The sequence below is a fragment of the Pristiophorus japonicus genome, chromosome 8 (genome assembly GCF_044704955.1).
Source record: "Pristiophorus japonicus isolate sPriJap1 chromosome 8, sPriJap1.hap1, whole genome shotgun sequence".
NCBI classification, from domain to species: domain Eukaryota; kingdom Metazoa; phylum Chordata; class Chondrichthyes; family Pristiophoridae; genus Pristiophorus; species Pristiophorus japonicus.
In genome coordinates this window covers 15,119,969-15,142,861 of record NC_091984.1, presented here as the reverse complement: position 1 = coordinate 15,142,861, position 22,893 = coordinate 15,119,969, and positions in this window count along the sequence as shown.

Genomic DNA, 22,893 nt, shown 5'->3' with positions numbered 1-22,893 from the left:
ACAGACACTACATCACGTTGCCCCAACCCGAGCCCACAGACACTGCATCACATTGCCCCAACCCGAGCCCACAGACACTACATCACATTGCCCCAACCTTAGTCCACAGACACTACAGCACATTGCCCCAACCCAGCCCACAGACATTACATCACATTGCCCCAACCCGAGCCCACAGACACTGCATCACATTGCCCTAACCCAGCCCACAGACACTACATCACATTGCCCCAACCCGAGCCCACAGACACTACATCACATTGCCACAACCCGAGCCCACAGACACTACATCACATTGCCTCAACCTGAGCCCACAGACACTGCATCACATTGCCACAACCCAGCCCACAGACACTACATCACATTGCCCCAACCCGAACCCACAGACACTACATCACATTGCCCCAACCCAGCCCACAGACACTACATCACATTGCCTCAACCTGAGCCCACAGACACTGCATCACATTGCCACAACCCAGCCCACAGACACTACATCACATTGCCCCAACCCGAGCCCACAGACACTACAGCACATTGCCCGAACCCAGCCCACAGACACTACAGCACATTGCCCTAACCCTAGTCCACAGACACTGCATCACATTGTCCCAACCCGAGTCCACAGACTCTGCATCACATTGTCCCAACCCTAGTCCACAGACACTGCATCATATTGTCCCAACCCTAGTCCACAGACACTGCATCACATTGCCCCAACCCGAGCCCACAGACACTACATCACATTGCCTCAACCCGAGCCCACAGACACTGCATCACATTGCCACAACCCAGCCCACAGACACTACATCACATTGCCCTAACCCGAGCCCACAGACACTGCATCACATTGCCCGAACCCTAGTCCACAGACACTGCATCACATTGCTCCAACCCTAGCCCACAGACACTGCATAACATTGCCCCAACCCGAGCCCACAGACACTGCATCACATTGCTCCAACCCTAGCCCACAGACACTGCATCACATTGCCCCAACCCGAGCCCACAGACACTACATCACATTGCCCTAACCCTAGTCCACAGACACTACATCACATTGCCCTAACCCGAGCCCACAGACACTGCATCACATTGCTCCAACCTTAGCCCACAGACACTGCATCACGTTGCCTCAACCCTAGCCCACAGAGACTTCATCACATTGACCTAACCCTAGCCCACAGACACTGCATCACATTGCTCTAACCCAGCCCACAGACACTGCATCACATTGCCCCAATCCGAGCCCACAGACACTGCATCACATTGCCCTAACCCGAGCCCACAGACACTACATCACATTGCCCTAACCCAGCCCACAGACACTGCATCACATTGCCACAATCCACGCCCACAGACACGACATCACATTGCCCTAACCCTAGCCCACAGAAACTGCATCACATTGCCACAACCCACGCCCACAGACACTACATCACATTGCCACAACCCAGCCCACAGACACTACATCACATTGCCCCAACCCGAGCCCACAGACACTGCATCACATTGCCCTAACCCTAGCCCACAGACACTGCATCAAATTGCCCTAACCCAGCCCACAAACACTGCATCACATTGCCCTAACCCTAGCCCACAGACACTACATCACATTGCCCTAACCCTAGCCCACAGACACGACATCACAGTGCCCTAACCCTAGCCCACAGACACTGCATCACATTGCTCCAACCCTAGCCCACAGACACTGCATCACATTGCCTCAACCCTAGCCCACAGACACTGCATCACATTGCCCTAACCCGAGCCCACAGACACTGCATCACATTGCTCTAACCCAGCCCAAAGACACTGCATCACATTGCCCCAACCCGAGCCCACAGACACTGCATCACATTGCCCTAACCCTAGCCCACAGACACTACATCACATTGCCCTAACCCAGCCCACAGACATTGCATCACATTGCCCTAACCCTAGCCCACAGACACTGCATCACATTGCTCCAACCCGAGCCCACAGACACTACATCACATTGCCCTAACCCTAGCCCACAGAAACTGCATCACATTGCCACAACCCAAGCCCACAGACACTACATCACATTGCCACAACCCAGCCCACAGACACTGCATCACATTGCCCCAACCCGAGCCCACAGACACTGCATCACATTGCCCTAACCCTAGCCCACAGACACTGCATCACATTGCCACAACCCAGCCCACAGACACTACATCACATTGCCCCAACCCAAGCCCACAGACACTACATCACATTGCCCCAACCCGAGCCCAAATACACTACATTACATTGCCCCAAACCGAGCCCACAGACACTACATCACATTGCCCTAACCCAGCCCACAGACACTACATCACATTGCCTCAACCCGAGCCCACAGACACTACATCACATTGCTCCAACCCGAGCCCACAGACACTGCATCACATTGCCACAACCCAGCCCACAGACACTGCATCACATTGCCTCAACCCGAGCCCACAGACACGACATCACATTGCCCCAACCCGAGCCCACAGACACTACATCACATTGCCTCAACCTGAGCCCACAGACACTGCATCACATTGCCACAACCCAGCCCACAGACACATCACATTGCCCCAAACCGAGCCCACAGACACTACATCATATTGCCCCAACCCAGCCCACAGACACTACATCACATTGCCTCAACCTGAGCCCACAGACACTGCATCACATTGCCACAACCCAGCCCACAGACACTACATCACATTGCCCCAACCCGAGCCCACAGACACTACAGCACATTGCCCGAACCCAGCCCACAGACACTACAGCACATTGCCCTAACCCTAGTCCACAGACACTGCATCACATTGTCCCAACCCGAGTCCACAGACTCTGCATCACATTGTCCCAACCCTAGTCCACAGACACTGCATCATATTGTCCCAACCCTAGTCCACAGACACTGCATCACATTGCCCCAACCCGAGCCCACAGACACTACATCACATTGCCTCAACCCGAGCCCACAGACACTGCATCACATTGCCACAACCCAGCCCACAGACACTACATCACATTGCCCTAACCCGAGCCCACAGACACTGCATCACATTGCCCGAACCCTAGTCCACAGACACTGCATCACATTGCTCCAACCCTAGCCCACAGACACTGCATAACATTGCCCCAACCCGAGCCCACAGACACTGCATCACATTGCTCCAACCCTAGCCCACAGACACTGCATCACATTGCCCCAACCCGAGCCCACAGACACTACAGCACATTGCCCGAACCCAGCCCACAGACACTACAGCACATTGCCCTAACCCTAGTCCACAGACACTGCATCACATTGTCCCAACCCGAGTCCACAGACTCTGCATCACATTGTCCCAACCCTAGTCCACAGACACTGCATCATATTGTCCCAACCCTAGTCCACAGACACTGCATCACATTGCCCCAACCCGAGCCCACAGACACTACATCACATTGCCTCAACCCGAGCCCACAGACACTGCATCACATTGCCACAACCCAGCCCACAGACACTACATCACATTGCCCTAACCCGAGCCCACAGACACTGCATCACATTGCCCGAACCCTAGTCCACAGACACTGCATCACATTGCTCCAACCCTAGCCCACAGACACTGCATAACATTGCCCCAACCCGAGCCCACAGACACTGCATCACATTGCTCCAACCCTAGCCCACAGACACTGCATCACATTGCCCCAACCCGAGCCCACAGACACTACATCACATTGCCCTAACCCTAGTCCACAGACACTACATCACATTGCCCTAACCCGAGCCCACAGACACTGCATCACATTGCTCCAACCTTAGCCCACAGACACTGCATCACGTTGCCTCAACCCTAGCCCACAGAGACTTCATCACATTGACCTAACCCTAGCCCACAGACACTGCATCACATTGCTCTAACCCAGCCCACAGACACTGCATCACATTGCCCCAATCCGAGCCCACAGACACTGCATCACATTGCCCTAACCCGAGCCCACAGACACTACATCACATTGCCCTAACCCAGCCCACAGACACTGCATCACATTGCCACAATCCACGCCCACAGACACGACATCACATTGCCCTAACCCTAGCCCACAGAAACTGCATCACATTGCCACAACCCACGCCCACAGACACTACATCACATTGCCACAACCCAGCCCACAGACACTACATCACATTGCCCCAACCCGAGCCCACAGACACTGCATCACATTGCCCTAACCCAGCCCACAAACACTGCATCACATTGCCCTAACCCTAGCCCACAGACACTACATCACATTGCCCTAACCCTAGCCCACAGACACGACATCACAGTGCCCTAACCCTAGCCCACAGACACTGCATCACATTGCTCCAACCCTAGCCCACAGACACTGCATCACATTGCCTCAACCCTAGCCCACAGACACTGCATCACATTGCCCTAACCCGAGCCCACAGACACTGCATCACATTGCTCTAACCCAGCCCAAAGACACTGCATCACATTGCCCCAACCCGAGCCCACAGACACTGCATCACATTGCCCTAACCCTAGCCCACAGACACTACATCACATTGCCCTAACCCAGCCCACAGACATTGCATCACATTGCCCTAACCCTAGCCCACAGACACTGCATCACATTGCTCCAACCCGAGCCCACAGACACTACATCACATTGCCCTAACCCTAGCCCACAGAAACTGCATCACATTGCCACAACCCAAGCCCACAGACACTACATCACATTGCCACAACCCAGCCCACAGACACTGCATCACATTGCCCCAACCCGAGCCCACAGACACTGCATCACATTGCCCTAACCCTAGCCCACAGACACTGCATCACATTGCCACAACCCAGCCCACAGACACTACATCACATTGCCCCAACCCGAGCCCACAGACACTACATCACATTGCCCCAACCCGAGCCCAAATACACTACATTACATTGCCCCAAACCGAGCCCACAGACACTACATCACATTGCCCTAACCCAGCCCACAGACACTACATCACATTGCCTCAACCCGAGCCCACAGACACTACATCACATTGCTCCAACCCGAGCCCACAGACACTGCATCACATTGCCACAACCCAGCCCACAGACACTGCATCACATTGCCTCAACCCGAGCCCACAGACACGACATCACATTGCCCCAACCCGAGCCCACAGACACTACATCACATTGCCTCAACCTGAGCCCACAGACACTGCATCACATTGCCACAACCCAGCCCACAGACACATCACATTGCCCCAAACCGAGCCCACAGACACTACATCATATTGCCCCAACCCAGCCCACAGACACTACATCACATTGCCTCAACCTGAGCCCACAGACACTGCATCACATTGCCACAACCCAGCCCACAGACACTACATCACATTGCCCCAACCCGAGCCCACAGACACTACAGCACATTGCCCGAACCCAGCCCACAGACACTACAGCACATTGCCCTAACCCTAGTCCACAGACACTGCATCACATTGTCCCAACCCGAGTCCACAGACTCTGCATCACATTGTCCCAACCCAAGTCCACAGACACTGCATCATATTGTCCCAACCCTAGTCCACAGACACTGCATCACATTGCCCCAACCCGAGCCCACAGACACTACATCACATTGCCTCAACCCGAGCCCACAGACACTGCATCACATTGCCACAACCCAGCCCACAGACACTACATCACATTGCACCAACCCTAGTCCACAGACACTACATCACATTGCCCCAACCCGAGCCCACAGACACTGCATCACATTGCCTTAACCCAGCCCACAGACACTGCATCACATTGCCCCAACCCGAGCCCACAGTCACTGCATCACATTGCCCTAACCCTAGCCCACAGAGACTGCATCACATTGCCACAACCCAGCCCACAGACACTACATCACATTGCCCCAACCCGAGCCCACAGACACTACATCACATTGCCACAACCCGAGCCCACAGACACTGCATCACATTGCTCCAACCCTAGTCCACAGACACTACATCACATTGCCCTAACCCTAGTCCACAGACACTACATCACATTGCCAGAACCCAGCCCACAGACACTACATCACATTGCCCCAACCCGAGCCCACAGACACTGCATCACATTGCCCTAACCCTAGCCCACAGACACTGCATCACATTGCCCTAACCCAGCCCACAAACACTGCATCACATTGCCCTAACCCTAGCCCACAGACACTACATCACATTGCCCTAACCCTAGCCCACAGACACTACATCACATTGCCCTAACCCTAGTCCACAGACACTACATCACATTGACCTAACCCTAGCCCACAGACACTGCATCACATTGCTCCAACCCTAGCCCACAGACACTGCATCACATTGCCCCAACCTGAGCCCACAGACACTGCATCACATTGCCCTAACCCTAGCCCACAGACACTACATCACATTGCCCTAACCCAGCCCACAGACATTGCATCACATTGCCCTAACCCTAGCCCACAGACACTGCATCACATTGCTCCAACCCGAGCCCACAGACACTACATCACATTGCCCTAACCCTAGCCCACAGAAACTGCATCACATTGCCACAACCCTAGCCCACAGACACTACATCACATTGCCACAACCCAGCCCACAGACACTGCATCACATTGCCCCAACCCGAGCCCACAGGCACTGCATCACATTGCCCTAACCCTAGCCCACAGACACTGCATCACATTGCCACAACCCAGCCCACAGACACTACATCACATTGCCCCAACCCGAGCCCACAGACACTACATCACATTGCCCCAACCCGAGCCCAAATACACTACATTACATTGCCCCAGACCGAGCCCAGAGACACTACATCACATTGCCCTAACCCAGCCCACAGACACTACATCACATTGCCTCAACCCGAGCCCACAGACACTGCATCACATTGCTCCAACCCGAGCCCACAGACACTGCATCACATTGCCACAACCCAGCCCACAGACACTGCATCACATTGCCTCAACCCGAGCCCACAGACACGACATCACATTGCCCCAACCCGAGCCCACAGACACTACATCACATTGCCTCAACCTGAGCCCACAGACACTGCATCACATTGCCACAACCCAGCCCACAGACACTACATCACATTGCCCCAACCCGAACCCACAGACACTACATCACATTGCCCCAACCCAGCCCACAGACACTACATCACATTGCCTCAACCTGAGCCCACAGACACTGCATCACGTTGCCACAACCCAGCCCACAGACACTACATCACATTGCCCCAACCCGAGCCCACAGACACTACAGCACATTGCCCGAACCCAGCCCACAGACACTACAGCACATTGCCCCAACCCGAGCCCACAGACACTACATCACATTGCCCCAACCCGAGCCCAAATACACTACATTACATTGCCCTAACCCTAGCCCACAGAAACTGCATCACATTGCCACAACCCTAGCCCACAGACACTACATCACATTGCCACAACCCAGCCCACAGACACTGCATCACATTGCCCCAACCCGAGCCCACAGGCACTGCATCACATTGCCCTAACCCTAGCCCACAGACACTGCATCACATTGCCACAACCCAGCCCACAGACACTACATCACATTGCCCCAACCCGAGCCCACAGACACTACATCACATTGCCCCAACCCGAGCCCAAATACACTACATTACATTGCCCCAAACCGAGCCCAGAGACACTACATCACATTGCCCTAACCCAGCCCACAGACACTACATCACATTGCCTCAACCCGAGCCCACAGACACTGCATCACATTGCTCCAACCCGAGCCCACAGACACTGCATCACATTGCCACAACCCAGCCCACAGACACTGCATCACATTGCCTCAACCCGAGCCCACAGACACGACATCACATTGCCCCAACCCGAGCCCACAGACACTACATCACATTGCCTCAACCTGAGCCCACAGACACTGCATCACATTGCCACAACCCAGCCCACAGACACTACATCACATTGCCCCAACCCGAACCCACAGACACTACATCACATTGCCCCAACCCAGCCCACAGACACTACATCACATTGCCTCAACCTGAGCCCACAGACACTGCATCACATTGCCACAACCCAGCCCACAGACACTACATCACATTGCCCCAACCCGAGCCCACAGACACTACAGCACATTGCCCGAACCCAGCCCACAGACACTACAGCACATTGCCCTAACCCTAGTCCACAGACACTGCATCACATTGTCCCAACCCGAGTCCACAGACTCTGCATCACATTGTCCCAACCCTAGTCCACAGACACTGCATCATATTGTCCCAACCCTAGTCCACAGACACTGCATCACATTGCCCCAACCCGAGCCCACAGACACTACATCACATTGCCTCAACCCGAGCCCACAGACACTGCATCACATTGCCACAACCCAGCCCACAGACACTACATCACATTGCACCAACCCTAGTCCACAGACACTACATCACATTGCCCCAACCCGAGCCCACAGACACTGCATCACATTGCCCTAACCCAGCCCACAGACACTGCATCACATTGCCCCAACCCGAGCCCACAGACACTGCATCACATTGCCCTAACCCTAGCCCACAGACACTGCATCACATTGCCACAACCCAGCCCACAGACACTACATCACATTGCCCCAACCCGAGCCCACAGACACTACATCACATTGCCACAACCCGAGCCCACAGACACTGCATCACATTGCTCCAACCCTAGTCCACAGACACTACATCACATTGCCCTAACCCTAGTCCACAGACACTACATCACATTGCCCGAACCCTAGTCCACAGACACGACATCACATTGCCCTAACCCTAGTCCACAGACACTACATCACATTGCCCTAACCCTAGTCCACAGACACTACATAACATTGCCACAACCCGAGCCCACAGACACTGCATCACATTGCCACTACCCAGCTCACAGACACTACATCACATTGCCACAACCCAGCCCACAAACACTACATCACATTGCCCTAACCCAGCCCACAGGCACTACATCACATTGCCCCAACCCGAGCCCACAGACACTGCATCACATTGCCGCAACCCAGCCCACAGACACTGCATCACATTGCCCTAACCCAGCCCACAGACACTGCATCACATTGCCCCAAGCCAGCCCACAGACATTACATCACATTGCCCTAACACAGCCCACAGACACTACATCACGTTGCCCCAACCCGAGCCCACAGACACTGCATCACATTGCCCCAACCCGAGCCCACAGACACTACATCACATTGCCCCAACCTTAGTCCACAGACACTACAGCACATTGCCCCAACCCAGCCCACAGACATTACATCACATTGCCCCAACCCGAGCCCACAGACACTGCATCACATTGCCCTAACCCAGCCCACAGACACTACATCACATTGCCCCAACCCGAGCCCACAGACACTACATCACATTGCCACAACCCGAGCCCACAGACACTACATCACATTGCCTCAACCTGAGCCCACAGACACTGCATCACATTGCCACAACCCAGCCCACAGACACTACATCACATTGCCCCAACCCGAACCCACAGACACTACATCACATTGCCCCAACCCAGCCCACAGACACTACATCACATTGCCTCAACCTGAGCCCACAGACACTGCATCACATTGCCACAACCCAGCCCACAGACACTACATCACATTGCCCCAACCCGAGCCCACAGACACTACAGCACATTGCCCGAACCCAGCCCACAGACACTACAGCACATTGCCCTAACCCTAGTCCACAGACACTGCATCACATTGTCCCAACCCGAGTCCACAGACTCTGCATCACATTGTCCCAACCCTAGTCCACAGACACTGCATCATATTGTCCCAACCCTAGTCCACAGACACTGCATCACATTGCCCCAACCCGAGCCCACAGACACTACATCACATTGCCTCAACCCGAGCCCACAGACACTGCATCACATTGCCACAACCCAGCCCACAGACACTACATCACATTGCACCAACCCTAGTCCACAGACACTACATCACATTGCCCCAACCCGAGCCCACAGACACTGCATCACATTGCCCTAACCCAGCCCACAGACACTGCATCACATTGCCCCAACCCGAGCCCACAGACACTGCATCACATTGCCCTAACCCTAGCCCACAGAGACTGCATCACATTGCCACAACCCAGCCCACAGACACTACATCACATTGCCCCAACCCGAGCCCACAGACACTACATCACATTGCCACATCCCGAGCCCACAGACACTGCATCACATTGCTCCAACCCTAGTCCACAGACACTACATCACATTGCCCTAACCCTAGTCCACAGACACTACATCACATTGCCACAACCCAGCCCACAGACACTACATCACATTTCCCCAACCCGAGCCCACAGACACTGCATCACATTGCCCTAACCCTAGCCCACAGACACTGCATCACATTGCCCTAACCCAGCCCACAAACACTGCATCACATTGCCCTAACCCTAGCCCACAGACACTACATCACATTGCCCTAACCCTAGCCCACAGACACTACATCACATTGCCCTAACCCGAGCCCACAGACACTGCATCACATTGCTCTAACCCAGCCCACAGACACTGCATCACATTGCCCCAACCCGAGCCCACAGACACTGCATCACATTGCCCTAACCCTAGCCCACAGACACTACATCACATTGCCCTAACCCAGCCCACAGACATTGCATCACATTGCCCTAACCCTAGCCCACAGACACTGCATCACATTGCTCCAACCCGAGCCCACAGACACTACATCATATTGCCCTAACCCTAGCCCACAGAAACTGCATCACATTGCCACAACCCAATCCCACAGACACTACATCACATTGCCACAACCCAGCCCACAGACACTGCATCACATTGCCCCAACCCGAGCCCACAGACACTGCATCACATTGCCCTAACCCTAGCCCACAGACACTGCATCACATTGCCACAACCCAGCCCACAGACACTACATCACATTGCCCCAACCCGAGCCCACAGACACTACATCACATTGCCCCAACCCGAGCCCACAGACACTACATCACATTGCCACATCCCGAGCCCACAGACACTGCATCACATTGCTCCAACCCTAGTCCACAGACACTACATCACATTGCCCTAACCCTAGTCCACAGACACTACATCACATTGCCCTAAACCTACCCCACAGACACTGCATGACATTGCCCCAACCCTAGTCCAGAGACACTACATCACATTGCCATAACCCTAGCACACAGACACTACATCACATTGCCCCAACCCAGCCCACAGGCACTACATCACCTTGCCCTAACCCGAGTCCACAGACACTACATCACATTGCCCCAACCTGAGCCCACAGGCACTACATCACATTGCCCTAACCCGAGCCCACAGACACTGCATCACATTGCCACAACCCAGCCCACAGACACTATATCACATTGCCCCAACCCGAGCCCACAGACACTACATCACATTGCCCTAACCCAGCCCACAGGCACAACATCACATTGCCCTAACCCAGCCCACAGATACGACATCACATTGCCCCAACCCTAGTCCACAGATACTACATCACATTGCCCTAACCCAGCCCACAGGCACTACATCACATTGCCCGAACCCTATCCCACAGACACTGCATGACATTGCCCCAACCCTAGTCCAGAGACACTACATCACATTGCCCTAACCCTAGCACACAGACACTACATCACATTGCCACAACCCTGCCCACAGGCACTACATCACATTGCCCTAACCCTAGTCCACAGACACTACATCACATTGCCCTAACCCTAGTCCACAGGCACTACATCACATTGCCCTAACCCTAGTCCACAGGCACTACATCACATTGCCCTAACCCGAGCCCACAGACACTACATCACATTGCCCTAACCCTAGTCCACAGACACTACATCACATTGCCCTAACCCGAGCCCACAGACACTACATCACATTGCCCTAACCCTAGTCCACAGACACTACATCACATTGCCCTAACCCTAGTCCACAGGCACTACATCACATTGCCCTCACCCTAGTCCACAGACACTACATCACATTGCCCCAACCCAAGCCCACAGACACTACATCACATTGCCCCAACCTGAGCCCACAGGCACTACATCACATTGCCCTAACCCTAGTCCACAGACACTACATCACATTGCCGCAACCCAGCCCACAGACACTGCATCACATTGCCCTAACCAAGCCCACAGACACTGCATCACATTGCCCCAACCCAGCCCACAGACACTACATCACATTGCCCGAACCCAGCCCACAGACACTACATCACATTGCCCCAACCCGAGCCCACAGACACTGCATCACATTGCCCCAACCCGAGCCCACAGACACTGCATCACATTGCCCCAACCCGAGCCCACAGACACTGCATCACATTGCCCCAACCCGAGCCCACAGACACTACAGCACATTGCCCTAACCCTAGTCCACAGACACTACATCACGTTGCCCCAACCCGAGCCCACAGACACTGCATCACATTGCCCCAACCCGAGCCCACAGACACTACAGCACATTGCCCTAACCCTAGTCCACAGACACTGCATCACACTGCCCCAACCCGAGCCCACAGACACTACATCACATTGCCCTAACCCAGCCCACAGACACTACATCACATTGCCCTAACCCTAGCACACAGACGCTACATCACATTGCCCCAACCCAGCCCACAGACACTGCATCACATTGCCCTAACCCAGCCCACAGACACTGCATCACATTGCCCCAACCCGAGCCCACAGACACTGCATCACATTGCCCTAACCCTAGTCCACAGACACTACATCACATTGCTCCAACCCGAGCCCACAAACACTGCATCACAGTGCCCTAACCCAGCCCACAGGCACAACATCACATTGCCCTAACCCTAGCCCACAGACACTGCATCACATTGCCCTAACCCAGCCCGCAGACACTGCATCACATTGCCCTAACCCTAGCCCACAAACACTGCATCACATTGCCCTAACCCAGCCCGCAGACACTGCATCACATTGCCCTAACCCTCGCCCACAAACACTGCATCACATTGCCCTAACCCAGCCCACAGCCACTAAATCACATTGCCCTTACCCTAGTCCACAGACACTGCATCACATTGCTCCAACCCTAGCCCACAGACACTGCATCACATTGCCCGAACCCGAGCCCACAGACACTACATCACATTGCCCTAACCCAGCCCGCAGACACTGCATCACATTGCCCTAAGCATAGCACACAGACACTATATCACATTGCTCCAACCCTAGCACACAGACACTACATCACATTGCCCTAACGCTAGTCCACAGACACTACATCACATTGCTCCAACCCGAGCCCACAGACACTGCATCACATTGCCTCAACCCTAATCCACAGACACTGCATCACATTGCCCTAACCCTAGCCCACAGACACTGCATCACATTGCCCTAACCCAGCCCACAGACACTACATCACATTGCTCCAACCCTAGCCCACAGACACTACATCACATTGCTCCAACCCGAGCCCACAGACACTACATCACATTGCCCTAACCCTAGTTCACAGCCACTACATCACATTGCCCTAACCCTAGCCCACAGACACTGCATCACATTGCCCCAACTCGAGCCCACAGACACTACATCACATTGCCACAACCCGAGCCCACAGACACTACATCAAATTGCCCCAACCCTCGTCCACAGACACGACATCACATTGCACCAACCCAGCCCACAGACACTGCATCACATTGTTCTAACCCTAGTCCACAGACACGACGTCACATTGCCCCAACCCGAGCCCACAGACACTACATCACATTGCCCCAACCCAGCCCACAGACACTACATCACATTGCCCTAACCCTAGTCCACAGACACTACATCACATTGCCCTAACCGAGCCCACAGACACTACATCACATTGCCCCAATCCGAGCCCACAGACACTACATCACATTGCCCCAACCCGAGCCCACAGACACTACATCACTTTGCCCAAATCCCAGCCCACAGACACTGCATCACATTGCCCCAACCCGAGCCCACAGACACTGCATCACATTGCCCTAACCCGAGCCCACAGACACTACATCACATTGCTCCAACCCGAGCCAACAGACACTACATCACTTTGCCCAAATCCTAGCCCACAGACACTACATCACATTGCCTGAATCCGAGCCCACAGACACGACATCACATTGCTCCAACCCAGCCCACAGACACTACATCACATTGCCCCAACCCGAGCCCACAGACAGTACATCACATTGCCTGAATCCAAGTCCCGAGACACTAAATCACATTGCCACAAACCAGCCCGGGGATTTTGCAGGACTTGCCCTCACTTTTGAAGAGGGGCTCAACACCTCCCTGAGGCACTGATCAGAACTGCCACTCTTTCTTCACGGGCCGTTATTGGCAGTGTCCACCATTAATGGACTGCCACCTGGGCGCCACCGGCCTGGCGGTTGTGGGACAACTGTCCCTGCAAAGACGACAATTGGAATTGTTTCCAGAGGCCCCTACTGCACTTGTGGTACACACAGATAGCCATCAAAGCACTTATACCATATGTGTGCATTTAATACAGTCCTATGTTTAAAGATCCTGGTAGTTACTTGTGAGAAAAAGATTAGTGAAGACAAATGTAAATCCTTTGCAGTCAGATTCAGGTGAATTTATAATGGGGAACAAAGAAATGGCAGAACAGTTGAACAAATACTTTGGTTCTGTCTTCACGAAGGAAGACACAAATAACCTTCCGATTGTACTAGGGAACCGAAGGTCTAGTGAGAAGGAGGAACTGAAGAATATCCTTATTAGGCGGGAAAATGTGTTAGGGAAATTGATGGGATTGAAGGCCGATAAATCCCCGGGGCCTGATAGTCTGCATCCCAGAGTACTTAAAAAAATGGCCCTAGAAATAGTGGATGCATTGGTGATCATTTTCCAACAGTCTATCGACTCTGGATCAGTTCCTATGTAACACCACTTTTTAAAAAAGGAGGGAGAGAGAAAACGGGCAATTATCGACCGGTTAGCCTGACATCAGTAGTGGGGAAAATGTTGGAATCAATTGTTAAAGATGAAATAGCAGCACATTTGGAAAGCAGTGACAGGATTGGTCTAAGTCAGCATGGATTTATGAAAGTGAAATCAAGCTTGACAAATCTTCTGGAATTTTTTGAGGATGTAACTAGCAGAGTGGACAAGGGAGAATCAGTGGATGTGGTGTATTTGGACTTTCCAAAGGCTTTTGACAAGGTCCCACACAAGAGATTGGTGTGCAAAATTAAAGCACATGATATTGGGGGTAATATACTGACGTGGATAGAGAACTGGTTGGCAGACAGGAAGCAGAGAGTCGGGATAAACGGGTCCTTTTCAGAATGGCAGGCAGTGACTAGTGGGGTGCCGCAGGGCTCAGCGCTGGGACCTCAGTTATTTACAATAAACATTAATGATTTAAATGAAGGAATTGAGTGTAATATCACCAAGTTTGCAGATGACACTAAGCTGGGTGGCGGCGTGAGCTGTGAGGAGGATGCGAAGAGACTGCAGTGTGACTTGGACAGGTTAGGTGAGTGGGCAAATGCATGGCAGATGCAGTATAATGTGAATAAATGAGAGGTTATCCATTTTAGTGGCAAAAACACGAGGGCAGCATATTATCTGAATGGCGGCAGATTAGGAAAAGGGGAGGTGCAACGAGACCTGGGTGTCATGGTACCTCAGTCATTGAAAGTTGGCGCGCAGGCACAGCAGGCGGTGAAGAAGGCAAATGGTATGTTGGCTTTCATAGCTAGCAGATTTGAGTATCAGAGCAAGGAGGTCTTACTGCAGTTGTACATGTCATGTTTGTAATCTTCACATAACTGTACCCTTTATGTAACAACACTGTATATTGTATACACCTGAGAAATGTACACCTTGACCACAGGGGGTGAACTTGTGGGAGACACTCCTCACCTGGTCATCCAGGTATATAAAGGGAGGTCCCGCGCATGGTCATCACTTCTTGGTCCGGTGAATGAAGGTACAGGTCACAGAGTGACCTTATCTCCAGTATGTGCCTCATGTTGATTTGCTATAGTATGTAAGGACACAACATTTGGCGACGAGAAACGGGAATCAACGACTCAACAGAATGGCCAGCAGTGGCACAGTGAAACGGTACTGTGTTGGTGAGGACTGGGACAATTTCGTTGAGAGGTTCCAGCAGAGTTTTGTCACGAAGGACTGGCTGGGAGCGGCATCGGCAGACAAGCGGAGGGTGCATCTACTGACCAGCTGTGGACCTAAGATGTACGCACTGATGAAAGACCTGCTCGCACCCGAGAAGCCAGCGGACAAGACCTTCGAGGAGCTCAGCAAACTAATCGGTGAGCACCTCAAACCGGCGAGTAGTATACACATGACCCGACACTGATTCTATACGCACCGACGAGGGGAAGGGCAGAGCATACCGGACTTCGTTGCGGACCTTCAGCGCTTGGCCAGCCTCTGTACGTTCACAGACGCCTGCAGGGGGGAGATGTTACGGGATTTCTTCATTGAGGGCATTGGTCATGCCGGGATTTTTAGGAAGCTAGTTGAGACCAAGGACTTGACCTTGGAAGCAGCGGCATTGATGGCTCAAACCTTCATGGCGGGGGAGGAGGAAATCAAGATCATATATGCGCGCAACTCTGCTCCCAACGTGGCGATGGAGCAGGGAGTTAACATGGTAAATGTGACTCAGAATCCCGCAGGCAGGCAAGGGCAATTCGACACCGACTAGGCAGTAACAGACTATAGGGTGGGTCCTCAACAGTAACATTTACACCATCACAAGGGACAATACAACCCGGGATGGGACCATTGACACCCACAAACAGAGTGCTCAAGAGTAATCAAAGGGACAATCAGAGAGGAATGCCTGGTAACAGCTCTTTTGTTCACAACAATCTCAGCTCATGCTGGAGGTGCGGGGACAAACATGCTGCGAAGACCTGCCAGTTTCAACAATTCATCGGCAGAAATTGTAACTTGAGTGGATATTTAGCCAGGATGTGCAGGAAGCCTGCAGCGAGGCTGGTTTACGAAGTGGATGAACCACAAGAGGGGTCTGCAAGGCAGGAGTATGGCCGGGGCACAGCAATGGATGCTGAAGTTCAGCAGGTTCGGGTGGCAAACATCCACATCTCATAAACAAGAATGCCACCTATGATGATGAGAGTACTGTTGAACGGCATCCCAGTACGCATGGAGCTGGACACAGGAGCCAGCCAGTCACTTATGAGTGTCCAACAATTCGGGAAACTCTGGCCACTCAGAGCTAGCCAACCCAAACTTGAACACATTGACACGCAATTACAGACGTACACCAAAGAGATCATCCCAGTGCTAGGTAGTGCAATGTTGGTGGTCACACATAATGGATTTCAGAACCGGCTGCCACTCTGGATTGTCCCGGGAAATGGTCGCGCGGTTTTGGGAAGGAGCTGGCTAGCCGAGATGAATTGGAAATGGGGGCATGTGCACGCCATTTCATCTGAGGAGCGAAGTTCATGCTCACAGGTCCTACAAAAGTTCAAATCATTATTTCAACCTGGTGTCAGGACTTTCACAGGCACCAAAGTAGTGATACGCATCACCCCGGATGCCACACCAGTGCACCACAAAGCCAGAGCTGTGCAGTATGTGATGCAGGAGAAAATTGAGAGTGAGTTGGACAGGTTGCTAAGAGAGGGCATAATTTTGCCCGTTGAATTCAGCGACTGGGCAAGCCCCATCCTTCCTTTTCTAAAAACAGATGGCTCAGTCAGGATCTGTGGCGACTACAAGGCCACCATCAACCGAGTGTCCCTTCAGGACCAATACCCGTTTCCGAGAGCGGAGGATCTTTTTGCCACGCTGGCAGGCGGCAAGCTGTTCACCAAGTTGGACCTCACTTCAGCCTACATGACCCAAGAACTGGCCGAAGAATCCAAGCTACTGACCACCATCACCACGCACAAGGGGCTGTTTGTCTACAACAGGTGTCCGTTTGGCATTCGTTCAGCAGCCACTATCTTTCAGAGGAACATGGAAAGCTTGCTCAAATCCATCCCTGGAACAATCGTATTTCAGGACGACATCCTAATCACGGGTCGAGACACCGAGGAACAGATCCACAACCTGGAGGAGGTGCTACCCTGACTGGACCGGGTAGGCCTGCGACTAAAGAAGTCAAAGTGTGTGTTTTTGGCCCCAGGGTCGAGTTTTTGGGCAGGAGGATTGCCGCAGACGGGATCCGGCCTACCGAATCAAAAACGGAGGCGATCCGTCGCGCGCCCAGGCCTGGCAACACATCGGAGTTGCGTTCATTTCTGGGACTATTGAACTATTTCGGGAACTTTCTGCCGAACTTAAGTACATTGTTGGAACCGTTACACGTGCTCCTGTGTAAGGGTTGTGATTGGTTTTGGGGGGACTGTCAGGAACGGGCTTTCAATCGGGCATGGAACCTGCTTTGTTCTAATAAGTTATTGACCCTGTACAACCCCTGTAAGAAATTGTTTTTGACATGCGATGCATCATCCTATGGGGTTGGGTGCGTGTTTCAGCAGAGTAATGATGAGGGCCAACTTCAACCTGTGGCTTATGTCTCCAGATCGCTCTCCCAAGCAGAAAGGAGGGATGGGGATGGTTGAAAAGGAAGCATTCGCATGTGTCTACGGGGTGAAAAAGATATACCAGTACCTTTTTGGCAGAAAGTTCGAGTTAGAAACGGACCACAAACCATTAACATCCCTATTGTCTGACAGTAAAGCTATCAATGCCAATGCATCAGCTCGCATACAGCAATGGGCTCTCACGCTGGCTGCATATGACTACACCATACGGCACCGGCCAGGCACCGAAAATTGCGCTAACGCGCTCAGCAGGCTTCCACTGGCCACCACTGAGGGGGCAGCAGAGCAAAGCGCTGAGATGGTCATGGCTGTCGATGCCTTTGACAGCGCAGGCTCCCCCATCACAGCCCACCAGATCAAAACCTGGACAAACAGAGATCCCCTCCTATCTCTGATTAAGAAATGTGTCCTTCTGGGGATTGGGCACCCGCACATGGAGCATGCCCTGAAGAGGTCAGACCGTTCCACAGACGGATGGATTAACTCTCCATCCAAGCCGACTGCCTACTATGGGGCAGCCAGGTAGTCATGTCCCAGAAGGGAAGGGAAGCATTCATCAGGGAACTCCACAGCGAGCACCAAGTCATTGTGCTAATGAAGGCCATTGCCCGGTCACATGTATGGTGGCCGGGAATTGATGCAGACCTGGAACACTGTGTTATCGGGTGCACAACGTGTGCCCAGCTGGGAAATGCCCCAGGGAGGCCCCACTCAGCCCGTGGCCCTGGCCCACCAAGCCATGGTCACGTATTCACGTAGACTACGTGGGCCCATTCATGGAAAAATGTTCCTCATTGTTGTTGATACGTACTCAAAATGGATCGAGTGCATCATATTGAATTCGTGCATGACATCCACCACAGTGGAGAGTCTGCGTGCGGTTTTTGCGACCCACGGCTTGCCGGACATCCTAGTTAGCGACAACGGCCCATGTTTCACTAGCTATGAATCCAGGAGTTCATGTCGGGTAATGGCATCAAACATGTCAGGACAGCACTGTTCAAGCCGACTTCCAATGGCCAGGCGGAACGTGCGGTCCAAATCATAAAGCAAGGCATGCTCCGGATTCATGGACCCTCCCTTCAATACCGTCTATCATGCCTCCTGCTGGCCTACAGGTCCCAACCGCACTCGCTCACGGGAGTCCCGCCAGCGGAACTACTCATGAAACGTGCACTTAAAACTCGGCTGTCCCTCATTCATCCAGTCTTGTCAGACATTGTTGAGGGCAAGCGCCAGTCCCAAAATGAGTGCCACGACCGTAACTCAAAGGGGAGAGGGATAGAAATCAATGACCCTGTTTTTGTTCTTAATCATGCTGTGGGGCCCAAGTGGCTCGAGCGTACTGTAATTGGTAAAGAGGCGAATAGGGTCATAGTGGTCAGACACAACCATGGGCAGATATGCCGCAAGCATCTGGACCAAGTAAAAAAAAGGTTCAGCATGGACACTGAGGAACCTGAGGAAAATCATGAGATGCTGTCCACACCACTGCCAGAGAACGAGCAACAAGAACCGTCAGCAACATGCACAGTCCCTGCGGCCAGCCCGTATGAGCCGGAATCACCACAGGTGACAAAGACACATGCCAAGGCTCAACAACCAGAGCCCCAACTGCGGCGCTCCACAAGAGAGCATGGACCACCTGAAAGACTCAATCTTTGACCCAAAGACGTTGGGGGGAAGTGATGTCATGTTTGTAACCTTCACATAACTGTACCCTTTATGTAACAACACTCTACACTGTATACACCTGAGAAATGCAGACCTTGACCACAGGGGGTGAACTTGTGAGAGACACTCCTCACCTGGTCATCCAGGTTTATAAAGGGAGGTCCCACGCAGGGTCATCACTTCTTGGTCCTGTGAATAAAGGTATAGGTCACAGAGTGACCTTGTCTCCAGTATGTGCCTCGTGTTGATTTGCTGTAGTGTGTAAGGACACAACAGTACAGGGCCTTGGTGAGGCCTCACTTGGAATATTATGTTCAGTTTTGGTCTCCTAATCTGAGGAATGTCGTTCTTGCTATTGAGGGAGTGCAGCGAAGGTTCACCAGACTGATTCCCGGGATGGCAGGACTGACATATGAGGAGAGACTGGATCAACTGGGCCTGTATTCACTGGAGTTTAGAAGGATGAGAGGGGATCTCATAGAAACATATAAAATTCTGACGGGACCGGACAGGTTAGATGCAGGAAGAATGTTCCCGATGTTGGGGAAGTCCAGAACCAGAGGATACAGTCTAAGGATAAGGGGTAAGCCATTTAGGACCGAGATGAGGAGCAACTTCTTCACCTGTGGAACCTGTGGAATTCCCTACCGCAGAGAGTTGTTGATGCCAGTTCATTGGATATAGTCAAGAGGGAGTTAGATATGGCCCTTATGGCTAAAGGGATCAAGGGGTATGGTGAGAAAGCAGGAAAGGGGTACTGAGGTGAATGATCAGCCATGATCTTATTGAATGGTGGTGCAGTCTCAAAGGGCCAATTGGCCTAATCCTGCACCTATTTTCTATGTTTCTATGTTCATGAGGAAGACATCAAAGTACAGAAACATTTTATAAGATGTCAAAAAGCAGTCTTAATAATGTGTAACGATCATTCATGGAAAATAAGGTGCAACACTAAGACTACCCATACTAACATGTGTCAGATTTACAATTTAAGTAATGAAGGAGTGTATCAATAAAAATATTACCTACTCTGACGACTCTGCACTTGTATTCTGCATGCTCTCGGCGACGAGACCCGAGGTGCTCAGTGCCCTCCGGATGCTATTTCTCCACTTCGGGCGGTCTTATGTTAAAGGGGACCTCAGGACATAAGTATAAGTTACGCAAGCTTCGAACTAGTTAGATGTTAAGAGGTGCTTCTTTTCTGCAGAGAGTGATTAACTTCTGGAGCAGATTGCTGGCTTGTGCAGTGAATGTGTGTGGATTCACTGCAAGTGTACAAAAGGGAGTGGGATGAGTTGTTGAGAGTGCAAACGTGACTACAAAAGGAAGGAGCGGATGTGCCCCCCAGCCACTATGGCTTCCTGGAACGTATTTGATCGCCTACACCTATTTCCTCTGGGGGGAGAATCCAGGAGAAGAGAGTATAGGAGTGAAATCAAGAAGCACTCTTTCACACAAAGGGTAGTGTAAACCTGAACCTCTCTCCCCACAAGGCTGTGGATGCTGGGGGCCAATTAAAATTCTCAAAACTGAAATGGACAGATTTTTGTTAGGTAAGGGTATCAAGAGGTATAGACCAAAGGCGGGTAAATGAAGTCGAGATGCAGATCTGATTAAATGGCAGAACAAATTCAAGGGGCTGAATAGCCTCCTCTTGTTCCTATGACTCTGTGTAACATGTCTGTGATGCTCCGAGCCCAGGTGTGCACTGACGTGCGCCGATATTGCATGCAATTCTGGTCACCACATTACAGGAAGGATGTGATTGCACTAGAAAGGGTGCAGAGCAGATTTACGAGGATGTTGCCAGGACTGGAGGGCTTTAACTATGAGGAAAGACTGAATAGGCTGGGGAGATTTAATTGAGGTGTATAAAATTATGAGGGGTCTAGATAGAGTGGATAGGAAGGACCTATTTCCCTTAGCAGAGGGGTCAATAACCAGGAGGCATGGGTTTAAAGTAGTTGATAGAAGGATTGGAGGGGAGATGAAGAAACGTTTCTTCACCCAAAGGGTGGCGGGGGTCTGGAACTTACTGCCTGAAAGGGTGGTCGAGGCAGAAATCTTCATCACATTTTAAAAGTACTTGGATGTGCACTTGAAGAGCCATAACCTACCGAGCTACAGACCAAGAGCTGGAAGATGGGATTAGGCTGGATAGCTCTTTTTCAACCGGCACGGACAAGATGGGCCAAATGGCCTTCTACTGTAACTTTTCTGTGATTCTATCTTCTTAATGATGCCAGCTATCCAGCCAATGTTGATCTGCTGGAGATCTATTAGCCCTACAAACTGGTCACTAATACCAGACTCCAATCGGCCAAGAGCTGCCAGCCCCAATCCGAGATAAGTCCCCTCGGGCAAATGTAACTACAGTCGGAGCAATTCACATTGATGCTGTTTTGTGTCTAAGTCCCTGAAGTAATGAGGATTCAATGAGAGTCACCATGACAGATGTGTTTACAACTATGGTATACTGCAGTGCAGCCAGATGGTGGTGTACT